Consider the following 22,243-nt stretch of genomic DNA (forward strand, 5'->3'; position numbering starts at 1 on the left):
TCTTGTAATTTTTACAGTAAAATATAAAAAAATTGAAGAATCGGGAAGAATGGTAGGAACAATATATCATTAGACAAGTCGATAATTTGTACGTCCATTATATTTTTAGTAATATCATCATTTTGCAACTATTCAACTCTTAAACAAGATAAAAAAGACCGGCCTAATTTTTTAAGTTCTTGAGTTAAAAATTCCTTAATTTACCTAAAAAACAAGCTCTCAGGTAAAGCGGGTAAAGGCGCAGTTTTTTTTACTTATTTTTTGGTGTAAATTTTAAAATAATGAATAAACATAATCGAAAAATCAAATATGCGTCCTAAAATGAGACTATCATCCAAATACAATAGAATACTACACACAAAAAACAAGTTTCTTGCGCCAAAAAAATTTTAAGGAAAACGAAAGTTATTTTGGAGCAAGAAAAAATTTTCTTGGCTCCAGAAACTTTGACTTCATTTAAGAAATTTACAACCTTCCTTAATATTACCTTTCTTTCTTGAGTCAAGAAAATTTACACTCCAGTCAAGAATTTTTTTTTTCAGTGTACTCATTTGCTAAAGACTGATCAAATGAGTTTTAGATTTATCATTTGAGTCAGTATAACTTAAAAGTTATTTTTTTAAAGATATAGTAGAATCATCACCAAAATCTCAACATTAGTTTGAATAAGATTTGTTTTGTTTATTGCATTTACCCGCGTTAGGCTAGAGGGTAGGAGCAAAGCGAGTTTTCGAAGAGTCTTTATTCGTCTGTAATAGATAATTAATTATTCAGTACAATATTTCGGCATTATTAATTTACTGATTCACAATAAAAAATTTTGCGTTATTACTAAAAAAATTTTTAACACAAAATTTTTTGACGCAATGACGCAAAATATTTTTCTGTGGGAGCTTTTGAGTATCGGAATTTCTTTTAGTTAAAAAAAATATGACTTGAATGAGAAATTTGATCGTATTTGACACTTGGAGTTCATATATGTTTAAAAATTTTCAATAAATATTCTTCGATAAAAAAAATTTTTTTAATCATGAATATCAAAACCAAGAAAAAAAATTTATAAAGCAAAAAAATGTATTAATAACTAAACGTAATTACTTTCTAATCATAATGAGCTATTTCTCAAGTACGATATAATTAACCAATCAAAACAATAATTCGCACTGTAACTTTTTGAATGAAAATATTCAATGAAAAAGATATTTTTGTATCATTACTTCAATTAAATTATATTCCTGACAGTAATTAATTAAAGAAATTAATAATTAATTCAGAATTAATCAATAATTAATTCAAAGAAATTTTCTGTTAGACTAATTGTATTTGAAGTAATTGTTATCAATTTTATTTACAGTATTCAGTCTCGGAGTTTAAAAATAACTAATATGTAAATTAAATACCGTTGAAAATCGATGAAATAAACTTTGTTTTGACAGCGTGTAAATTATTCAACAGTGTTATGTGACAACTAAACTTTATACAGTGTGCATACTAAATATCTGTAATATATAATATGTCTACATCGTGGGATAACACGCATTAGTTTGTATAAGAGAGCCAGAGTGCCAACAAGATTTTTTACAGTGCTCATTCTAAATTTCTAAAACTATAGTGATGACTGCTGTAAAATAAACAAAAAATCTGCTTTTAATACATTCAGACTGTAGACTAATTCACGATAAAATTCTTTCAATCAATTTGATTTCTATCATTATTTCTGTAGTAAGACTCTGTAGTAAGTGAACTACTTGTATTTTAGCATGTTAAGACTGGGAACCTGTGAAAAAATATCCTGTTAAAAATATGTCAACACATTCAAGTGAAAAGTATGCTTAAGGATATTTCGTCGAAAATAACGTGTCAAAATTACATTAAAGTATTTTCTGCAAGGATATTTTCAATATGATATTTTTGCAGGCCATGTGCGACCATTAATTTAAAACTCCGGGACCCGCTATGAGATTTTCTCTTATACAAGTGCTGAAAATTAATCGTCAAATTTTTGAATGAAATAAGATCAAACAATTTTAAAATTAAAAGTATATTTTGATTAATTTTATTAACTAACATCAAAAAGTAAAAAAAATATCATCATGTAGTAAATTATGTTTTACCGTAAAAAACGTAAGCACTGATAATTTTAGAGAGCTTTCCGAGAATAAAAAGTTCGGAAACGATTCTCTGAATTTTCGATAATTTTTTATACTATTTGTCCAAATTATAAATTTCATCAACGTTAATCCGAAAATCTAAAAAACTTCATTAACGAGTAACATGATAAAATTACGATTATAATTCAGAGTATCAACCGCTTAATATTTTTGGCTTCAGTAGAATTTTTAATAAATATTCGATTTTCTTAAAAAATATTTTCTGTAAAATTTTGCACGTTATCAAGCGATATTATTTTTCCTGTTTTCAAAATAAAAAAACTGATAATTAGCTAACTTAATATAAAGCGGTTGATTTTTCTGGAAAAAGATGGTATAATCAGAAGTATCATGTTACTATTGGGTAAGTGACTGGTTAGCCCTCTATCAATGGCAGACATATCGCTGTGTAGTATCATAAGTGCTGACAATAAAAACAACCAAGCCATCCTTCCAATGAGAAGAAAAAAAACTATTAGATTAAATTGAGAGTATGAGAGTATTTAAATAGCTCCTCAATTTGTTTATCTTCTTTTTAATTTCTCTCAACTCGATTAATTTCTGGATCGGATGAATGAGCTCATTTTACTACTTAACTAGCTAAATCAATATAATATAAAAAAAACCCGCAGTGAGTCGATGGACCATATGAAAAAATTTTCCGAAGCTTTAAGCTTATCCGTAATAGGATGCCATAGCTTCTTGCGTCGAGAGGATTTCAATATGATTTTCACCGGGGAACTTCGACGCTTGGACAGGTAGAGTCCTTAAAACGGCGTTGTGACCATCACGCATACTCAATCTAAAGAACTCTCTAATGATCTAGTATATATACATCTACCTCGATGCTCACATTCGCTCACGCGCATGATCTCATTAAGTACACTTGTTAAATGTTTAATGACCCTTGTTAATATTGGAATATTATCACACACGAGCGTATCTAAACAATATAGTTTTACAAGCCAGCGAGAAATACTTTTTGTGTAAAATTAAAATAAAAATGATGAAATTTCTTAGAATCGAATGAATGATGGGACTTACTCTTATTTCTTATTACAAATAATATAGATAATACAAACATCTATACTCCTTATTTTTCATCTCAGCTTTATCAAGATATAAGAAAATTATACTGTTACAAATACTAAAACTTTGACTTCGGTAATTTATTTCTCATTGGGACTTAAAATTAGATGATTGAATTTTTAGAAAACTATTTTTTACGGGTATTTTTGATACACATTGTCGTTTTGATCATAGATAATGAGTATAAATATAAATATAGCATTAAATCAATTGTCTTGATTTAAAATTTTTATGACCATAAATATTTATAAATCTAAATAAAGTCACTGGAATATTTACTAGAGTTTTAAAAATAACGTTTAATAATATTTCATTAAATAAGTAAAAATTAATTAATTTTGACAGAATTAATATGAAACTTAAATTTTTTTTGGTTATTCAATAAACTCAGATAATAATTGCATAATGATATGATTAATCTTAACAAGTTGTATAAAGAAATTATTCCTAGCAAAATTTATAATTTGAAAATGTTTATCTTGCTTCATTCAGTTTTATAAAAATTTTGAATTAATTTTATCTGAACTTTTGTTTGGGAAGTTTTAGCATGAAAAATTTTAATGCGAGAAATATTTTCATGAGAAAAAAAATTACCACTGCTCGGAGGTAATACGACAAAATCTCCCCGGAAAAAATCTCCTTTTAAATTATAATATTATTATCCCTGATAGTTGTGATGGTCTATTTCGTATAAATATACACAAAAACCATGATAAAAGGGCACAACGAGATTTTTAAGCGTATTTTGTCGGGGAAATTTTGTTGTGGAACCCTGCTCGCTCCATTTCATCTAATATTTATTAGTGAATAGTAATCTTTCCGTACTTTGAAAAGATATGAAAATACGATATTAAGTGTTTAAGATTCAGAATTTTCATTTTATTCTTTTTTAATACAATTCTCATAGCTTTCAACAAATCTTCTTGGTTGATGCATAGTATGTTGGAATTAGATGTATGATAAATCATTTTTCTGGCTTCAAAAGTGCACTAAATATATTTAGTGTCTTTAAACCTTTAGAGCTTGCGGACAACGGGAAGTCGTAGGGTTTGGCTGCAGGGTCAACCGGTTTTCATATCTCTTGATTTTGTCATGCTTAAAAATTCGAATATATTTTTTTTTCGTATTAACGTTCAGTGGCACTATACATCTTGCATGAAATGCGTGGGTGACAAGTCAAACTGGTTTGAGGACAGTGTACTGGTTAACAGTGAGGTTCACAGGAGAAAATGACGACAGAGAAAAGCAAAAATAATTCGCCAATTTGCTCTACTTGTTTCCTTTTTTTTTTTTTTTATTTTTTTTATTATTATATAGCCTTAAAAAGTCAGCAAACTCAGTTGATTGTTCTTACATATAAGAATATTGAATATTTGAAAAATAGTTAGAGGGCTTGCCAAATATTCGTAAAATAGCAAAATTGAAAGTTAAAGCTAACTACTATTAATAATGAATTATACATTGAAAATATGCAGACACTAATATTCAGTGCTTTTAAATTCTGCTTTTCTTATGTGTATTGAAATTTGTTTAACCTAAAATAATCTTTTATTATTAAAAGCCCAATATATTTTTCATAAAATGAAATATAAAGAGTTTTTAGACCGAATTTCGTCACTTTTCTAAATATCATGCATAATAATCAATAACATTAATAAAATATGTATTAAGAAAAGTTATGACATCGTTGACTGAGTGACATCATCAGGTGTATAAATATTTTTTGATGCAATTAAGACGGTCTAGGCAAAACAGGTGAAACTTACACAGTTTAGATCTGAATATTCGACCACTAATAAAATGTTTTGTGAATTTAAATTCGAGTATAAGGGAAAAGACCCAGTTATTGACACTGGCCTAGTTGCTTGACACTTGCAATTTTATTCTAATTAAAAAAATTAAATGTTCTCAAAAAAACCAATTTTCTTAAAATTTATTATTCAAAAATTGTATTTATTAATTTATTAGAGTTGATTTGTTTTTTTTTTTATTAAAATAAAATTACAAGTGTCAATAACAAGGCCAGTGTCAGTAACTGAGTCTTTTACCTTAAATTGTAATTTAGAAATTATTTGAGAAGTTATTATTTAAAATTAATGATTTATCGAAATTCAAAATTGTTAAAAAAATTTTAGAAAATCCAAATATCTACGAACCGACAAATTTTTTTTTTTTTTTTTTTTTTTTTTTTAAATAAAAAAATGTATGATTAATTAAAGTAAAAGAAAAATTTGAGATGAGAAGACGGTAATAAAACCGTCAGAATTTCTATTTTTTTAACTCTAAGTTGAATCTAAAAACTGAAATTTTAAGTTTTGCTAATTAATAAATTCAAGGCTAAAAAAAAGAAAAAATCATGAAATTACTTCCACCATTTCTTTTGAGCAAACAATTTTTTGATATCGAATATGATTATTTTGTGTTCCATCATATACAATACCTTAAAACTTATAAAGTAAAATAAGGATCAGTTTTTGATGTGCTATTATGTTTTATTTTATTGCCTGATACTTTAAAGAATTTGAAATTTCAAGATAGTAGGAAGTTATAGAGATGGCCTGCAGAGTAAACCATTTTAAGAATTTTTTTTTATTTAGTTTATCATTTCTATAATAAATCATTTCAGTTTTCAGAATAGGTAATAAAAAAATCTATAAAAGTCAAGAATATACATTAACATTAAAAATTCAGCTAAGATATTTAGATATTTTAATAGTTGAGTTCTCACAATTATAGTGCTTGAGTCGTTAAATGAGTGGGTGACTAAGCGACCAGGATAAAAAAATATTTTTGGCGATTAAAATTTATTTATTGATTAAAAATACATTTTAAATTGTATGTGGCCATTTTTGATGATTTACTTTCGGGTTTAAATTATACTTAAATATTCAATGATTTTTACTAATTTATGTTTCTTGTTCAATATTTTCTCAATGCAATGCAAAATTTTTCGTGATCAAACCAAATTATTTTGAAGAAGTTTTTTTGATTCAAGAATAAATTCTTATTTTGAAGCTCGTTATTTTTAGCTTCAGAAAATTTACATCTTCGATTAAGAGCAAATAATCTTTAATTGATACAATCAAATTCTACATCGAACAACACGATTCTCTTTAATGAAGAATAATTTTATTTCTCTTAATGAATTTTATATTTTTGGTTCAAGAAATAGTTTCTTCATTCAAAACAGCAAAAAAAATTTTTTTTTTACTGAAACATATTCTAAAATGTATTTGACACTTATTTTAGGTAATATATAAAATAATTAAAATTCGAGGATTGAACCTCGATATTTTTAGGATATCTTGTATGAATATTTCAAGAGAATGAAAATTTTCAAGCAAAATATAGCTCATGTTGTTGGAAAATAATAAAGTGCTTTATTGAATTCGTTAAATTTTTGAATAGAGAACCTTTTTCATTTCATCAAGAGTAAGAGTAAGATTAACATTTCATAAGTGAAATTTTAAGAAAATATTTTTCTTAAATCGAGTAGATTTTTTTTTTCAGCGGCAAGTTATCAATCTATTATAAAAATTGAGATACAATCAGTATATGTTCACAATAACTATCCAACTGAATAAACCAAAATAATTTTTTTTAGATTCTTTGTGTATATGTTTTTATTATAAAGTTAATTTTTAAATAAACTTATCGTTAAACTCGATACCTCATAGCTATTTTATGTATTAATATAAATTCTTTCTCATCATTTATTATGTATGTAAGCTAGAATTGACAATTATATCAATTAGTTTGTTAGTTCTTCAATAGGCGTTGGAGGAGACTCATATAGTCATAAATCATATTAAGTTTAATCAAATTTAAAGTATAAGATAAATTAAATTGATTGGTATCCATACTAACTCCAGATCATTTTTACATTAATTTTAATCAAAAGGTTAATTTAACTTTACTGAATATTGCACTTAATAACTTGTTTAGTGAATTATTCATTCAAATAAATGCTTAGAACGATTCAATACTATGTAGTCGTTTTTATTGTAGTTATAATAGTTTTGACTGTGTTATTCATTGAAGCCATTCATGTCTCTTATAACAATTATATAGTCAAGTGACCCATCAGTATAATTTATTCTTAAATTGAATTGTGACCTTGATTATTCTTCAAATTTATAAGAGCTTGCATTACAGTTTTTCTTTTTGAAAAATATAATTTTACATTTTGTGCATTTAATAGAATAATACTGTGATACAAAAGTTCACTATAATTAAAAAATTTTTTGTATATTCCGAAAAAATGAAACTTTACTTTATAAAAAAAAAAACGATTGAAGACTAAGTTATATTTAACAATGCATTGTTTAATGAACTAGCTAATGCTAATGAGTAAAAACTGTTTAGGCAAATTACAAATTAAGATGTTTTTAGTACGATAAATTAAATAGTGCTCGAAAAATCTTTGTGTAGAATCAAATGCAATAAATGTGAGAATTACTGATATGATGTAGTAATATTTTTATTTCTTTCTGATTGTTTATCTTTAAAGTTTTTTGAAATTATAAAAAAAAGTTTTTATGATATTATACCGTGTTAAAAATAAATAAATATAATGTATTAATGAGAATTAGTCACATCTGGCATACAGCCATTGGTTAATTCGTAAATTAAATATATCTCAACGAATAGTCTAAACAAAAATTCATTCTCAGTTGCTAACTCCAAGAACAACGTATGTTTGTCATAATCACTTTCGATTTCTTATGTTGAGCTCACAAACACATAAGTACATGCATAAATATACAGTTATGGATACCATGTATATGTATCATTTTTTTTATAAGCGACCTCGGGTTTTAAAACTGATTATAAGATTGCTTTTTCAAGTATTTAAAATTAATAGATTTAGACGACTATGAACCTTTAGGATAAGATAACCTATTTACTTGTTTATAATTGACTTATATATCAATAAAAAATTAATTTGCTCGTCTTACTGGCACATTAACTTAAGCTTATACTAGAAAGGAGTAAAATGTCATAAAATCCCTTACATCAATAAATTTAACGTTATCATAATAGTCATAAATCTTTATTACCTTTGAGAACCATTGGAACATGTAAATTTATTTTATTTTCCACGTTTGAAAGAACTCATTGTAACATATGTCAAGGTATAGATAAATAAATTCATTTTTTTTTTAGATCAATTATTTTTTATAACGTTTATTATAATCTACATTCGTTTTTTTTTTTTACTTTAATTTTGTTCTTATAGACAAACATATTTTAAATAATTTAAAAGATATTTGAATCAGTGAATATAATAAAAACAAAAAGTACTTTGTATGTTTTTATTGTGTAATTTAAATAATTACTATAATTCAGGAGCTGAGTTTCAAAAAGGTATCTTTTTATTTTTGATTAATCGAGACAAAAAACTGGTTATCTTCAATTATAAATATTTGTATTGAACTTTTTTTAATTTAGCTATAAAGTTCTATCGGTTAGGAAGCTGTAATTCGATTTTCATTTATAAATTTTTATAATTCTCGACGTAATTAATATTTAAAAGTTCAGAAACTTGGTCTTTTAAAATATGAAAAGATACCTTTTTGAAAAAGAGCTCCTCAATTATGAAAGGACAAGCAAAAAAATGAACTTCAATCTAGACAAAAAATTTTTGAATTCTGAATTATAGGAATTAGATATAAATTTTTAGTTCAAGAATCTTGGTTCAAAATGATTTTTTTGAATCAATTTGATTTTGTTTTTAATGCGCTTATAAAACTCGTATGCGGTAATCCCTTTAGGAGCAGAATAATAATAAAAAAAAAAATATAACTCGAAAATTATTAAAAAAGGTAGGAAAACAAAAGAAATATTGATTACTTTTGTCTTAAAATAGCTTATTTACTTAGAATAAAATCGGCCCATAGCTGATTTCCAAAAAATGATTTAAATAAAACCCACCAATTTTTTTTAATTTAATCGATCAGAATGATTGAAGTGTAGTATGAAAAAATTTTAGAGTAGATCTCAGTCTGAAACACTCCGCATTATGAGATGTGCAATTCTTGGAAAGCCTGCCTCTTAAGCTTGGTCGAAAGCGTAATTAAGATTAGTTTTTTTTTTTTTTTTTATTTTTTGTTCCACCAACATGTAGAACAAGATTTTCAATCGGGAATAAATAAAATTGTGCGTTTCGAATGAATTACTTCCAATACTTATATTATATACATATATAAGTCCTGCTTGTCAGTGTGTATGTATAATTTGAATGTGTCATTGATGATGCGATGAATATCATTTTACACAAAAAGTGAGGATTTTCACAATTTAGATTATAAAAAAGTATTTATAACTGTAATTGATTGTTAAATAAGCTGTTAATCATACTTATTTCATTAAATAGTTTTTTTTACTATTTTTTATGATTAAAAAAATAAATTATTTTTTCGAAGTTAAAAGAAATATAGTTTCAATGTTAATATTTAAAATTTTTTTGATTGTAAATTTAATAAAAATTACCTGATTCTATTTTTAGCATATAAAGACAATAAGCAAATTTAAGTCTAATAATATGCAGAGTCAATTGTTTTACTCTAAATTTCTTCTTGTTCTTTACATATATTTTTATTTGACGAATTTTTAAGTACATTGAAATTCTATGAAATATCTGGTGCAATGACGTGATGCTAAGGATGTATTTCAGTCTGAATAATACACGTAATAAGTTATTTTTGTCTTAGCTGATAGAGAATCATTTGTAGTCATGCATAAATTTTTTGAATTTTACATCCTCGGTAAAAAATTTCTGTTTATTTGTAATAATTAACATGTTGATTGGTATAGTATATTCTAGTTTTTTGAAATAGATATGTGATATTTTATAAAGATATATTATAAATAAAAGAAATTCACATTTGGTGAGCACAATTTTTAATGAAAAGAATGTTTTTGATTCGTGTTTTATGATTTTTTTTATAGATAAAATTATCATAAAACTCGCTGTATTTTGATTTGTTTATTCAAAAATAAATGATGAAGATGCAGTGAAAGTCTTTTAAGCTGTTCTTAAATGCTTCCAAGAGGGCAAAACTGCAAATAACCCGTGACATCATTGCGCGTTTCTAAGCCATAAAATCCAAGTTCGAAAGTTATATATCACATTATTCTTCACTCGTTCTAAATCTTTATTTATAAAACTTACACTTCGCTATTTCAGCTGATATTCGACCTACTCAGTGTTACTATTAAGCTTTTAATATTAGACAAAGTATGATAGATCATTAACAGCAGGTTATGTTATTTATTGTCAAAAAATAAAGACAACCATATATATTTTATAAAATTATTTAATAAATATTTCTGGATAAATTGAGCGAAGCCTATTTGTAAAAATTTCAAATACTGATTCAACTATGAGTCATAATTGATAGCGTACAAGGATTTTCGGTCTATTTTATTCAGTGGGTGGCATTATCAAGAAAAAAAATAGTCAGCTCACACCTGCTTGTGACTGCGATAAGAATAGATTTTTTTAAAAGATCAACGTTCTTTCTATTCTATAAATTGGTTGAAAAGAATTAAAATTATTTTTCGAAGCAAATAAACATTTTGCATTGAAATATTTTTTATTGTTCAATTTGTACGTAAAAGCATAAGTGATAAAAACTTGAAACAGAATTGTTTTTAATTTATGTTTATTTTCATTTTCACCATAAATAATATATACATATAACTTTTTAGAATTGATGAATGTCAAGCGATAAGCTATCTGCCAAACAGTGGGTCTCAACTTTATTAATATACAATTCATCTAATTCATCTGCCAAATCGGTCATTGATAAAAAAAATAAAAGGATATTTTAAGATCAGCAAAACGTACAAATTTTTTTTATAACACGCATGCATTCAAATTGAATTCATTTGAAAGTGTAAAAGTGTTATTAAAATTTATCCATAATTAGAATATTTTATGGTAAAAATAAAAATCAAAATGTTACAAAATAATATTCTTGATAAAAGATTTGTTATTGCACGACTCATGATGCGAAGCATCAGAGAGTGCTTTACGATCGAAAAATTTTTTTCGCCTCATTTCGACAACTATTTTTATTATTAGTCTAGTTAGTTCACGGAATCAATATATTTTGCATACTAATGTCAAGATAATTTAATGGAGATTAATTTGACACTTCAAAAATTGATTTAGTGCAATAGAAACGGAAAAAAACATCAAAATAGATCAAAAAATTTTCCTGTCCGTCATGTATAAAATTCTGAAAACACTGTAACCTGCGAAAAAATGCATTAATTGAGTTAAATATTTTTTTTTTAATTCTTCGAAAGAATTGTAGGTCACCGAATGCGAATGGCTAGGTAATTCAGTGTCGTTTATGTACAATTAATAAAATAAAATAAAAACCAGAAGACTGTATATCTATATAATATAATGGGTACATTTATCCCACTAGAGGCGCTTACGCATTATCGTGCTATTTTAGTTGTTTTATATATTTTTTTTCATGTTCTTTATTTTATTAATATTTTATAATTAAATGAACATTATGAGTCGTGCACTTTTGGATTTTCCAAACTTTTTTTTTAATTAACTCAATTTTTTTATCAGTGTATAAAATCGTAAATAATCAGGAATCACGCTCATAAATAAAGAATAGAAAAATCTCTATGTACTATATGAACATATAAAGAAGACTTGCACTGTTTCATTGATATGAAAATCGTGTAAGGTTATATGGAGATAAAATGATTAAGTATGGTATTTTTTCTTGCGAAACAATTATTATAATGATTAATACAAAAAATTACTCATCAACAATAAAGTTTTTTTTATTTTATGCAAAACAATTATTATTGATGAGATCTATAAATTATGACACTTTCAAAAATTTTCTTTTTCAAACGAAAGACTTTTTCGTTGGCTTCAACGTTAGAGATTTTAAGATCGAGCGACTGAAAAACATAAACGGAAACTTAAAATGTACTATAATAAATTCATCGTATATTACAAATTCTTTTCAAATATTGTTTACGTTGAATTTATTCTAATGAACTTATTTTCTAATTTTTTTTGTCTTCAATAACGAGTGTTTGTTTGTTTAAAAATTTTGTTAAAAAAGTTATTAGGCGCATTGACTTCTTTATTCTAGAAAAGTCGCTTACTCTACTCTCATTCGCCTGTGAATTTTGTTCTTTTTTGCTTTTTTATAAATTCTTGAAGACGCGCGTTGAGTCGTTGACGCTCAAAGGATTAATATGAATCATTCTTATACTGCAGTTTCAAGAGTTTTAATCTATTTTTTGTACACACTAACGATAAATTTTGCGCCGTATTGTATACTTTATAATTTCACAATTTGAACTGTATTTATTTTTAGACTTCTTTAGTTGATCGGCTAATAGATACTTGAATAACTTTTTAAATAAATTTATTTATTTAAAATAAAATTTTTTATTTTTAAGTTTTACATTTGGTCCCCTTTTTTGGTATGTAATCAGAGGTGACCTCGGGAGTACGGTCGAAAGTCGAGCGAGAGTAAAAAAGAGGACGAAAATAAACACATAAATAAGTTAAGATATTATGTTTCTTTATAATAAGGTTACAAGATGCTTAAATGACGCGATGCGATACAATGAAAAAATCGATATCTAAAAAATGTATAAGCTTTATATTAACAGCAATTTACAACTCGCTATTTTCGCAATTTTGTTTTTTTTACGACAGAAGAAAGACTGTTTGACTCATGTATAATTTTTGTTTATCGTAGAGAAAGTGCTGTATCGTATTAGGGCGAGTGTTAAAAGCACTAGTCTATATTGTATATAAACTTATTGTATCGCAACATGAAAAAGTTGTGCTATGCTTACATTATGACTATCACAAATGCTATGTATAACAGTTTAGTTATATATGAGGGAGCGATTACTTTATCACATTTGAGTACTTGATAACTCATTGTTGTTTATTTTTAATTTTAAACGTAAATTTTATGAAATTAGCTCAATTTGTAACATAAGTTAATTTAATTTTAATCTTTATCATCAATATATAGAATCGAAAATTATTTTTTGAAATTCCCTCTTAAATTAAATAAATATTTAAATAATTGTAAAGGTGATAAATTATTTGAAAAAATAATTTTTTTTTTATTTCCCATTCAAATAAAATGGGCAATTTTTTTGTTAATTGGAATTTTATATTCCATTGTATACAATCAACGTATCAGATTAAAAGCGATGTATTTTTGTAGAGAATTAAATTTCTTCGAGAGTTTTTTTTATAAATTAATCCCTTCAAAATTTATTTAAGATTAAAATTTATAGTATAGTGAATTTTTTGATTTTCTAATTTGACGACACAATTATTATTATCTACATTGTGCTTTTTTTTTACGTGTAAACAAATTTTTTATGTAATAGTCAAAAATTGCAATTTTAATGACTGTAAAATATGTTGAAGAAATCTACTAAAAAACATTTTTCATCAAGTAATTGTGGGATTTTACTAGAGAAAATAAGCAAAACACAGATCAAAATACATTGTATGAATGTAATCACTCACATGATGATATATAGCGTTTATATTATGTAGATCTAATTTGGTAGAACGACTAATAGCGTCACACTGAACTACTATTTGTGTAACAAAGAGAGTTGAATTTAATAACGACGATGATTAATATCATTTGTTTTATATCTCTATATAAAACGTGAAAACTATATGCATGTATATGAAGAATTAATAACAATGATTCCCGAAACAAACTTGAGATAACTTTTTTTTCTCTGCGTAGATATCCCCCCCCCCCATATTATCGCATTAGCTCGCATGAACTCGCCTCTTCCGAGCCCATTATCGTATGATAGCTAACGATAATTACATAGCGATCGAACAGCCAGATATTCATGGGAAAGTTATGAAAATTTTCAGTATAATTGGGAATTCGAAACCAACATGGCCTATAGACATGATTCATCGCTTGGGTTCCTCGATATAATTAAATATCATGTTTGTTGGTCCGTAATTGTTAAGATGATTAACTCTAATTTGTTACATGTACATATATTATAGAAATATTATATTTTTAAATTATTTATCAAATGTGAGAGTTTTAAAACTCTTAACATCCCATGCATACAAATTCTTTGTATTTGTATAAGTTGAACGTAAAATGACGCGAGACAATTAGCGTCAATTGCCAGAGGTCGCGAAAGTGTCAAGTGGTAAAAATGAATGAAATGTAAAATTTTATTTCCATTTTTTTTTCTTTAGCTTCACAGACATTAGCATCGTATTTTTTTCAAGCGTTTAGCGCTTTATAAAATTTGCGTATGTCTGATATTCTATACAATATTAATTTTTTCACATTAAAATCACGAAAAAATATGATATCAAAGTTTTTTAAATGTATATACGTAAAGAATATTTATTCATAAACCTGCAAGCTGTAACATTCATCTTCTATTCGAAGTAGTTTTAATCTTCTGAGTTGAGCATTTGTATTGAACTCAACGTTTGCTGTTACTTTTATTTTAATGACATCATAGCAATAGTGAGTTAACGTATAGAGAATGTTTAGTAATGAGAATGACATAGGATTGAATATACTGCTGTCTTGTCGCATCAATTGTGTAATATAACATATAACTTTATATATTTATGAGGAATAAGAAATGAAAAAGTTTAGAAAATTTTAAAGCGTACGACTCATAACGCTCTTTTGATCTTTAATAAAAATTATTATTTATTGCTGATTTATGAAGTAAAAAATAAAATTTATCACTGTCGATAATTTACAAGCTCATACATTATTCTGATTCTATGGGTTCAAAATTATGAGAGTAAATGTTACTTTATTGAAAAAATTTAGCATTATCATAAAAAAGTAGTAGAGTATGTTAACACTTTTTATTGATTTGTATTCGAACAACAAATATGTATATCCCAAAAAGGTCATATTCCGTGTAAAAAATTATCAGAATTAAAAAATGTGAAAATATTCTTATCTCAAGTTTTTGATTGCTTATCATATAAAAAATAGACAACCTCATCAGTAAGCTAACAATTTTTACACGACAAATTGTGTTGTCACAAAAAATGATTTTAATTCGTGGAGTGACCCCTAGATATATAATATGATAAATAAGTTATCATTTTAGTTCTTCATGAATTATAAATATTATAATAATTGAACAACTTTAAATAATATTGCTATTTTCCATATTATTTGATCTCTTGACGAAACAAATCTATGAAAGAAAAAAATCTTTTAATTAATTGACTTTTACTTTAAAGGATCGAATTTTCAAAATTTCCGATTACATAATTGACAGGAAAGGTTTTTGAAATTTTTTATATTTTTCCGCGTCCATTACATTAAATTTGTAGAATATTATTATCCATTACAGAAACGTGGGCCAGGAAATGTTTATTGATTAATAATACCTTTTTATCTCATCAACGTTAAGATCAAAATATATTTGATCTTCATCAGGTATCTGAACAGTAAAGCATACGTAAGATTATGAAATGTATACACAGAAAACAAATTTCTTGCGCCAAGAAAATTTTAAGGAAAAAGAAAGTTATTTTGAAGCAAGAAAAAATTTTCTTGGCTCAAGAAATTTTCAACCTTTCTTAATATTTTCTTGAGCCAAGAAAATTTACACTCTAGTCAAGAATTTTTGTTTTCAGTATATAATATAGATCTTTTGCAATATTTATCATAATATGTAACTGCTAATTTACAGCAATCATCATGTATCTTATTTCTCAAAGAAGACTATAAAAAATTAATATTATTTTTAACAATATTCTAAAAATTAAGAAAGATTATTAGAAAGAAGGAAAATCATTTAAATCCAACAAATATACATACTAAGTACTTTTTGCGATTCGTTTTCCATGAAAATAATTGTTATGTATTGTATAAAATATTACTATATTTTATAGGAAATAATTCAATGCCAACATAGAAATAAGTAGATATATCTTATTTTATGTTTTAATATATTTTATTTGCGCTGTTATGTAAATAGTAACCTTGTTATTGGCTCCGGTTATGAGATTTACGACTTAATAAATGATGAATAAATTTTCATAAATTCTTAATTATCTGTACAATGATAGGTAAATTATTTCGCTGTACAATGATAGGTAAATTATTTCGGTGTCTTGAATTGACAAAAATATAACAATAAAAATATTTGGAGTGAAAAGATGCAAAAAATTTAGTAATAAAGCTCTCTCTAGTGCTCCGTATTATGAGTCGTAGTATACAAGTTTATACTGGTTTGTTGTAAGCAATCGGATTTATTCGATAAAATCAGTGTAGAACAATGATAAAAAATGCCAGATAGATTTATGAGGATATGAAGGGAGTTTAAAAGGATCAGAAAGGCGAAACGAGGATTCGAGAATTAGACTTAACACAGGCAGGGCAGGATAGAACGAGTTGGTTGGTGAGATGAGGTTTTTGTCGCTGCGGTCTTAGACAATGGACTATTAGAGCGGTTCATGGTAAGCTGCTTCTGTTTTTCTCTTTCACTCTCAGACGCGCGATGTAATGTCGATGAGTGTTGTGTAAAGGAGGATTGAGAGGGTGAGATGACTGGAGTGTCTTCTTCCTGAGCACTTGACGACTTGCGAGGAGCTCATATAGTAACTCTTTTAACAGTTATTTATCCCCTCTATTTCTTTTCTTTCTTTCTTTTTTTTTTGTTTTTTCCTCTAACCTGTCGCCTGTTGGTCTCATGTCCGCCGGCGACTTTTCGCTATTTCTCCCACGCAATCATACGATAAATTGAAAATAAAACGAAAAGGTACTTCTACGAGACGGATATTTTTTGTCCTGTTCTAGTCAATGAATATAAAGGACAACAATCTAACATCTAACATGTTTGTTGAGAACTTTATTGAAGAAAATTGGATTTAATAAGATTTATATGAAAAAGTATTTTAATAATTTTATATATGTTGATCGTTGATGTACAATTATGTGATCAACAATGATGCACTGCAATGATGGCATTAAAGCTATTACGCAACCCTTATAATCGTTCGACACTTTTAACTTACATTACTTGCTTAGTATAGCTGATGATGTCATGATATCATGTGTATTATATAAATATATGTACGTACGTAAGGAGAGATCTTTCTTTATTGACTTTTCCAAATGACGCTTTGAATATTAATGCTTCTTTACATTAATGATTTAATTTATGTCAGATCAAGGCAATTCTCATTAAAATTTTTAATTTTTTTTTTTTGCAAAATTATAATATTATTAGTGGAAAAGTATCATTCTTCAACAATTATATTTACAGAATCGGTTAATGTCTATAAATATAAATATGTTCTCCGTATCATTGAAAGATTTTCACAATATGCTATAAAAATAGCATTGATAGAAAATATGTTTTTCTTGAATAGTTTTTTCAATTACTCAAGAGTTACTTTTTGATTTTAACGGAATTTGAAACTCGAAACTCTCCTAGCAATTTTCGAAACTCTTCAAACAAGTTCTAACTTCATTCAAAAAAACTTTATACATCAGTTAAATAACTTCAAGGGACATCAAATGATAGTTTAATGAATATATTTTGATAACATAGAATAGAGATGAATGTCACTTGCTTATATGTTTAAGTGAACCACTTTCCGAAAAGACTGTAAAAATTTGTAAAAGTTAAAATAACAAACATAAAAAAAATTTTTTACCAAAATCAAAGTAAATTGTATACTTTTTATATCTGATACAGTAGAATAATATCGTGTACTATTTGTAAAATAAATTTTTCGTTGAAGCATGAATGAATTTTCAGAAAAAATTTGAAGATTTTCGAATTTTTTTATCGCTATAATAGCTCAAAAATTTTTTTTATAGTCGAACTTTTTTTTTTTTGAAAAAAAAAATAAAAATTTTAGTTTAAAATTAAAAAAAAAAAAGAAAAGACCATTCGGTGGCCGAAATGGAAGTAGATTTCATAATGAATAGAAAAAAAAACTACTAGGATCATATCCAAAAAAAAATACGTTTACGTACATCAGGTACATCGTTAAAATGCCTGAATAAATAGTGTACATCTGAAGTAATCAACAGACATTATAATTTTAATTCGCGTATATTTTCATTATGACTAAAATAATAATTTCCAAATTATTAATAAAATAATTATCTACTATAAAACGAATGCAAAAGTAAAATTTCATTAGATAGACAGAAAGAGTGGGTAATTTTTGGTCTAGACCGATGGATAGATATGCAAATTAGAACTCATTTATTAAGCTTTTAGATGTAATCTAGAGTTAAAGAAGAAACAAGGCCGATAATCTATATATATATATATATATATATATATACACGCAAAAACTACTGAACATATTGACATAAAACTAGGACCATTCGACGCGGAATGAATTGTAGATGGTTATAGGCTACTTATTTTTCGAATTCCATCAATCCTTCACCATTTTATTTCTATTTAACTTTGATAAACATTTTTTCCCGCCGATAAAAACAAAAGACGAGCATTTTCCTTCAATTCATTTATTTTTTTATCGGCATGAAGGGTATTACGTTTTTTTTTCTTTTTTTTTGAGAATTTAGTTCCATCTACCATCGCGTGGGCGGATGCGTGGGCAGATGCATGGGCGGATGCGTGGGTGTAATATATATGAGCGAAATAGGGTTTCTTTGACTAAAGTTGACGTCAAAACTACTGAAGCTATCGGGATGGGACTGCTACCATTCGACGCAGAATTTTCCGTAGATGGTTATGGGCTACTTATTTTTTGGATTTTATCAACTATTTCTCATTTTTTTTACGATTTACTTTTACATACATTTTTTCCCGTTAAGAAAAACAAAAGACTCTCATTTTTTATTCATTTGTTTTTAATACGATTTTCTTTTGTTTTTATTACATAACCTTGATATTTGATTGATTTAACGTCATTTATAAAAAGTTTAAGAAAAAGAAGCTAATTATTTTTGGTGAACTAAGTGTCGAAAATTTATGTTTATATGCTGATCGTATGTTTGGTTATGATAATTATCTGAAAATTAATTAGTTTCATGAAATAAAATAGTTAGATATCTATGAAATCTACTGAAAATGTTGTTGTTTATAAACTAGAACTTTTTGAAACATGAAACTTCAATCATATCTATTGAGATTTAATAACATTTACTAAAAATTTCTTTACAGCAAACGTCTCTTTAGCAGCGGGAAAAAAGTAATTGCTAGGTTTCCAAAACTTAACATTAAATATAGTAATTTGGTCAATGGATTAAGAATTTTATATACATGTTATTTTTGCTGATTACATAACTTATAAATTGTTTTTATTGCGAGATCGCGGGAATGTATCTGATTAAAATGAATGCATTTTCCAAACACTGGGTATGTGAAAAATAAATTTGGCTACTTATTTAAATAGAATTCGTAAAAAACATGTTAAATTTATTTTCTATAAAATATTGATGTCACTGAGAAAATTTTAAATAACAAAAAAATTCTTCGAAATTGAAGCTAGACATATTTCAACTTTACTTATGAGACTTGCAATGACTTTAACTAAACTTTCAATACTCATTTGGAATCTGTGCAAATCAAAACAATACTCTAATTAAATTTCAAGTCTAGATCTAAAAATGCAATTCTATAAAGCGCCCAGCGAAGCGGGCGGGTAACAGCTAGTATCGTATATATATAAACTCTTGAACCATATGAATTTTCTGAATCCGCTTGATGAGATATAGCAAGTCGAAATATAGCAAAATTTTTCAAAAGTTCCGTCATGAGGACAAATGAAATAGTTAGATTTTTATGAAATCTACTAAAAAGAAAAGAAAAAAATTTGTTTTTTATAAAATTAGATTTCAAGACAAAAAAAAATTATGTAATTGGGTATGAAATAATTCTTATATATGAGCAGTTATAAAAGTTACTTGAATTTATTTATATAAACTGTTATTTGATGTCATCAGTATCGATGCATTGGAATCAATGTCTTAGTTAATTAAAGTCGATAATGATTACTGAAAAGTATAATATTCGTTTCGAACTTTAATACTTTCAATTCTATATATTCAAAGTTATGACTTATTGATTTCAAATATTTTTATTTAAAATTTTATTTCAGTTTATTCATTTTTAACTAAATGACAGTTCATTAAAAGCTGACAGTTAAGTTCAATAGTTAAAATATTCAATAATATTATGCACTTTATTATATCTCATTTTTTATCGATAACTAACTGTAATTTAATTGACACTTTTTATTTATCTATTATTAATTAATTTCATCTCATAATGGATTGTTTTATTAATAATTTCAAGTTGCCGTAGAAAAAAAATTTTTTTTTTTTGCGGGCGAAATGGGGTACCCCCTGAAAAAGTGAAAAAAAATTTCATTATCCGAAAATGAAATGTCGTTAAAAAAATAACATTTTCTCATCGATAAGTCTACGAAAGAACCCAGAAAGATGAACAAATCACCCAAAAAAGAAACATTGTTATAGTTGACGCAATATACTCCTAACAAAAATTGAGGTAGCAAAAAAAATTTTTTAATTTTGTAGTAATTTTTGATGGGTTTCGCTTGAGTAAAAATAATATCAAGATAAAAAAAAGAGTTCCCTTGAGAAGATTCTAATTTTTGGATCTCCCGGTGAAAAATTTTTTAGACATAGTTCTCACGCAATTTCAAGCAATAGCACGAAAAAAAAACATTCGTAATTTTTTTGCACTCTCTTTCTTGGTTTAGGGATTCAGGAAAATTTTTTCAAGTTGAACGATCTTGTATAGGCCTGAAGATCTTACTTTTAAAATTAAATATCTCACAAGCCCACCAAATGATTTTGAAGAAATTGGCGGCCTCTGACACAGTTTTCTGAGCATTGATAGTTAAATTATGACATCAAAAATTATCCGAGAATAAATTTCGAAGTTATTTGAAAAAGACATTCTTTTAGAATGGTTAGTTTACACAAAAAAAAAAGGTTCACTTGAGCCAAGAAAATATTTTTCTTCCTAATTATTTCCTTGAGCGAAAAAAAAATTTTCTTTTTGACACAAGAAATTTCACCTATTCCAACAAAATTAACTCTCTTGTTTTAAGAAATATGTATTTTGATCCAAGAAAATTTATTTAAGTCAAGAAAATCTTCTTGTTTTGAGAAAATTCAGCCTCTTGCTCCAAAAAATTATATATAAAGATAGAAGTAAATTTTCATTAATATTTTTATTGATTAACATATCAAATGGGAAGATCAAATAATTTTGAATCATTTTTTTTCATTCAATATGTATAATTGCACGCTAAAATAATATAAAATGGGTATCAAATATTCAAGAGAAAAATTTTCTCAAGGTGAGAAAATTTTTTTCTCAGCTGAAGTAGGTGGCACTGCTTCCCTGAAGTATCTAAAAATCTTGATCAAATGTAAAAGTTTATTGCATCAAGTATTTATGATAATTTTAATTAAGAAAAAATTACTTCCACCAAGAATAGAATTTCAAGAAAAATTTTTATTTCGGGCAACACAACTTCAGTCTTTCTTCAGGCACTTGAAAATTTTCTTGAGCCAAGAATTTTGTTCTTCAGTCAAGAAATTTTTCTTTCTGTGTAAGATTTTTCTTCAACACATCAGAGGTTTACACTCACATACACACACACTGACAGATATCCTCGTAGGAATATTAAGAACTAGTTCCTAGGACCTTAAAAATGTTAAGATCAGATTAGAACTTGATTTTCGAAAACTGGCATGGAACCAATGACTGCCCAATTTTTTTTTTTTTTTTAATCATTCATTTGTAAAGCGAGAACTTAAAAATTTAGAAAAAGTAATCGTAGATGTAAAAAAAAATTTATTACGATGCACAATGACGATAAAACAATGAGTGGCTTTTGATAAAATTATTCTTTTCTTAGTGCTATGTCGACTGAAAAAAGGTAAAAATTTGCATACGGTATTAGGATAACTTGAATAAAATACACTGTTTAA

At 26.2% G+C, this 22,243-nt stretch overlaps 1 protein-coding gene and 1 long non-coding RNA gene across 12 annotated transcripts in view; one reads left to right on the top strand and one right to left on the bottom strand.

The window, feature by feature from the left end:
• LOC123261682 (basement membrane-specific heparan sulfate proteoglycan core protein) overlaps positions 1-22,243 on the top strand; it is a 136,431-nt gene that overhangs the window by 4,973 nt on the left and 109,215 nt on the right. The gene's annotated exons all lie outside the window — the stretch shown is intronic.
• LOC123261706 lies at positions 353-15,898 on the bottom strand. The gene is made up of 2 exons (XR_006508733.1): positions 15,860-15,898; positions 353-472 (listed from the first exon to the last, which is right to left on the bottom strand). It is a non-coding gene; the product is annotated as an uncharacterized LOC123261706 (long non-coding RNA).

Source organism: Cotesia glomerata, linkage group LG3 (assembly GCF_020080835.1).
Source record: "Cotesia glomerata isolate CgM1 linkage group LG3, MPM_Cglom_v2.3, whole genome shotgun sequence".
Classification (NCBI taxonomy): domain Eukaryota; kingdom Metazoa; phylum Arthropoda; class Insecta; order Hymenoptera; family Braconidae; genus Cotesia; species Cotesia glomerata.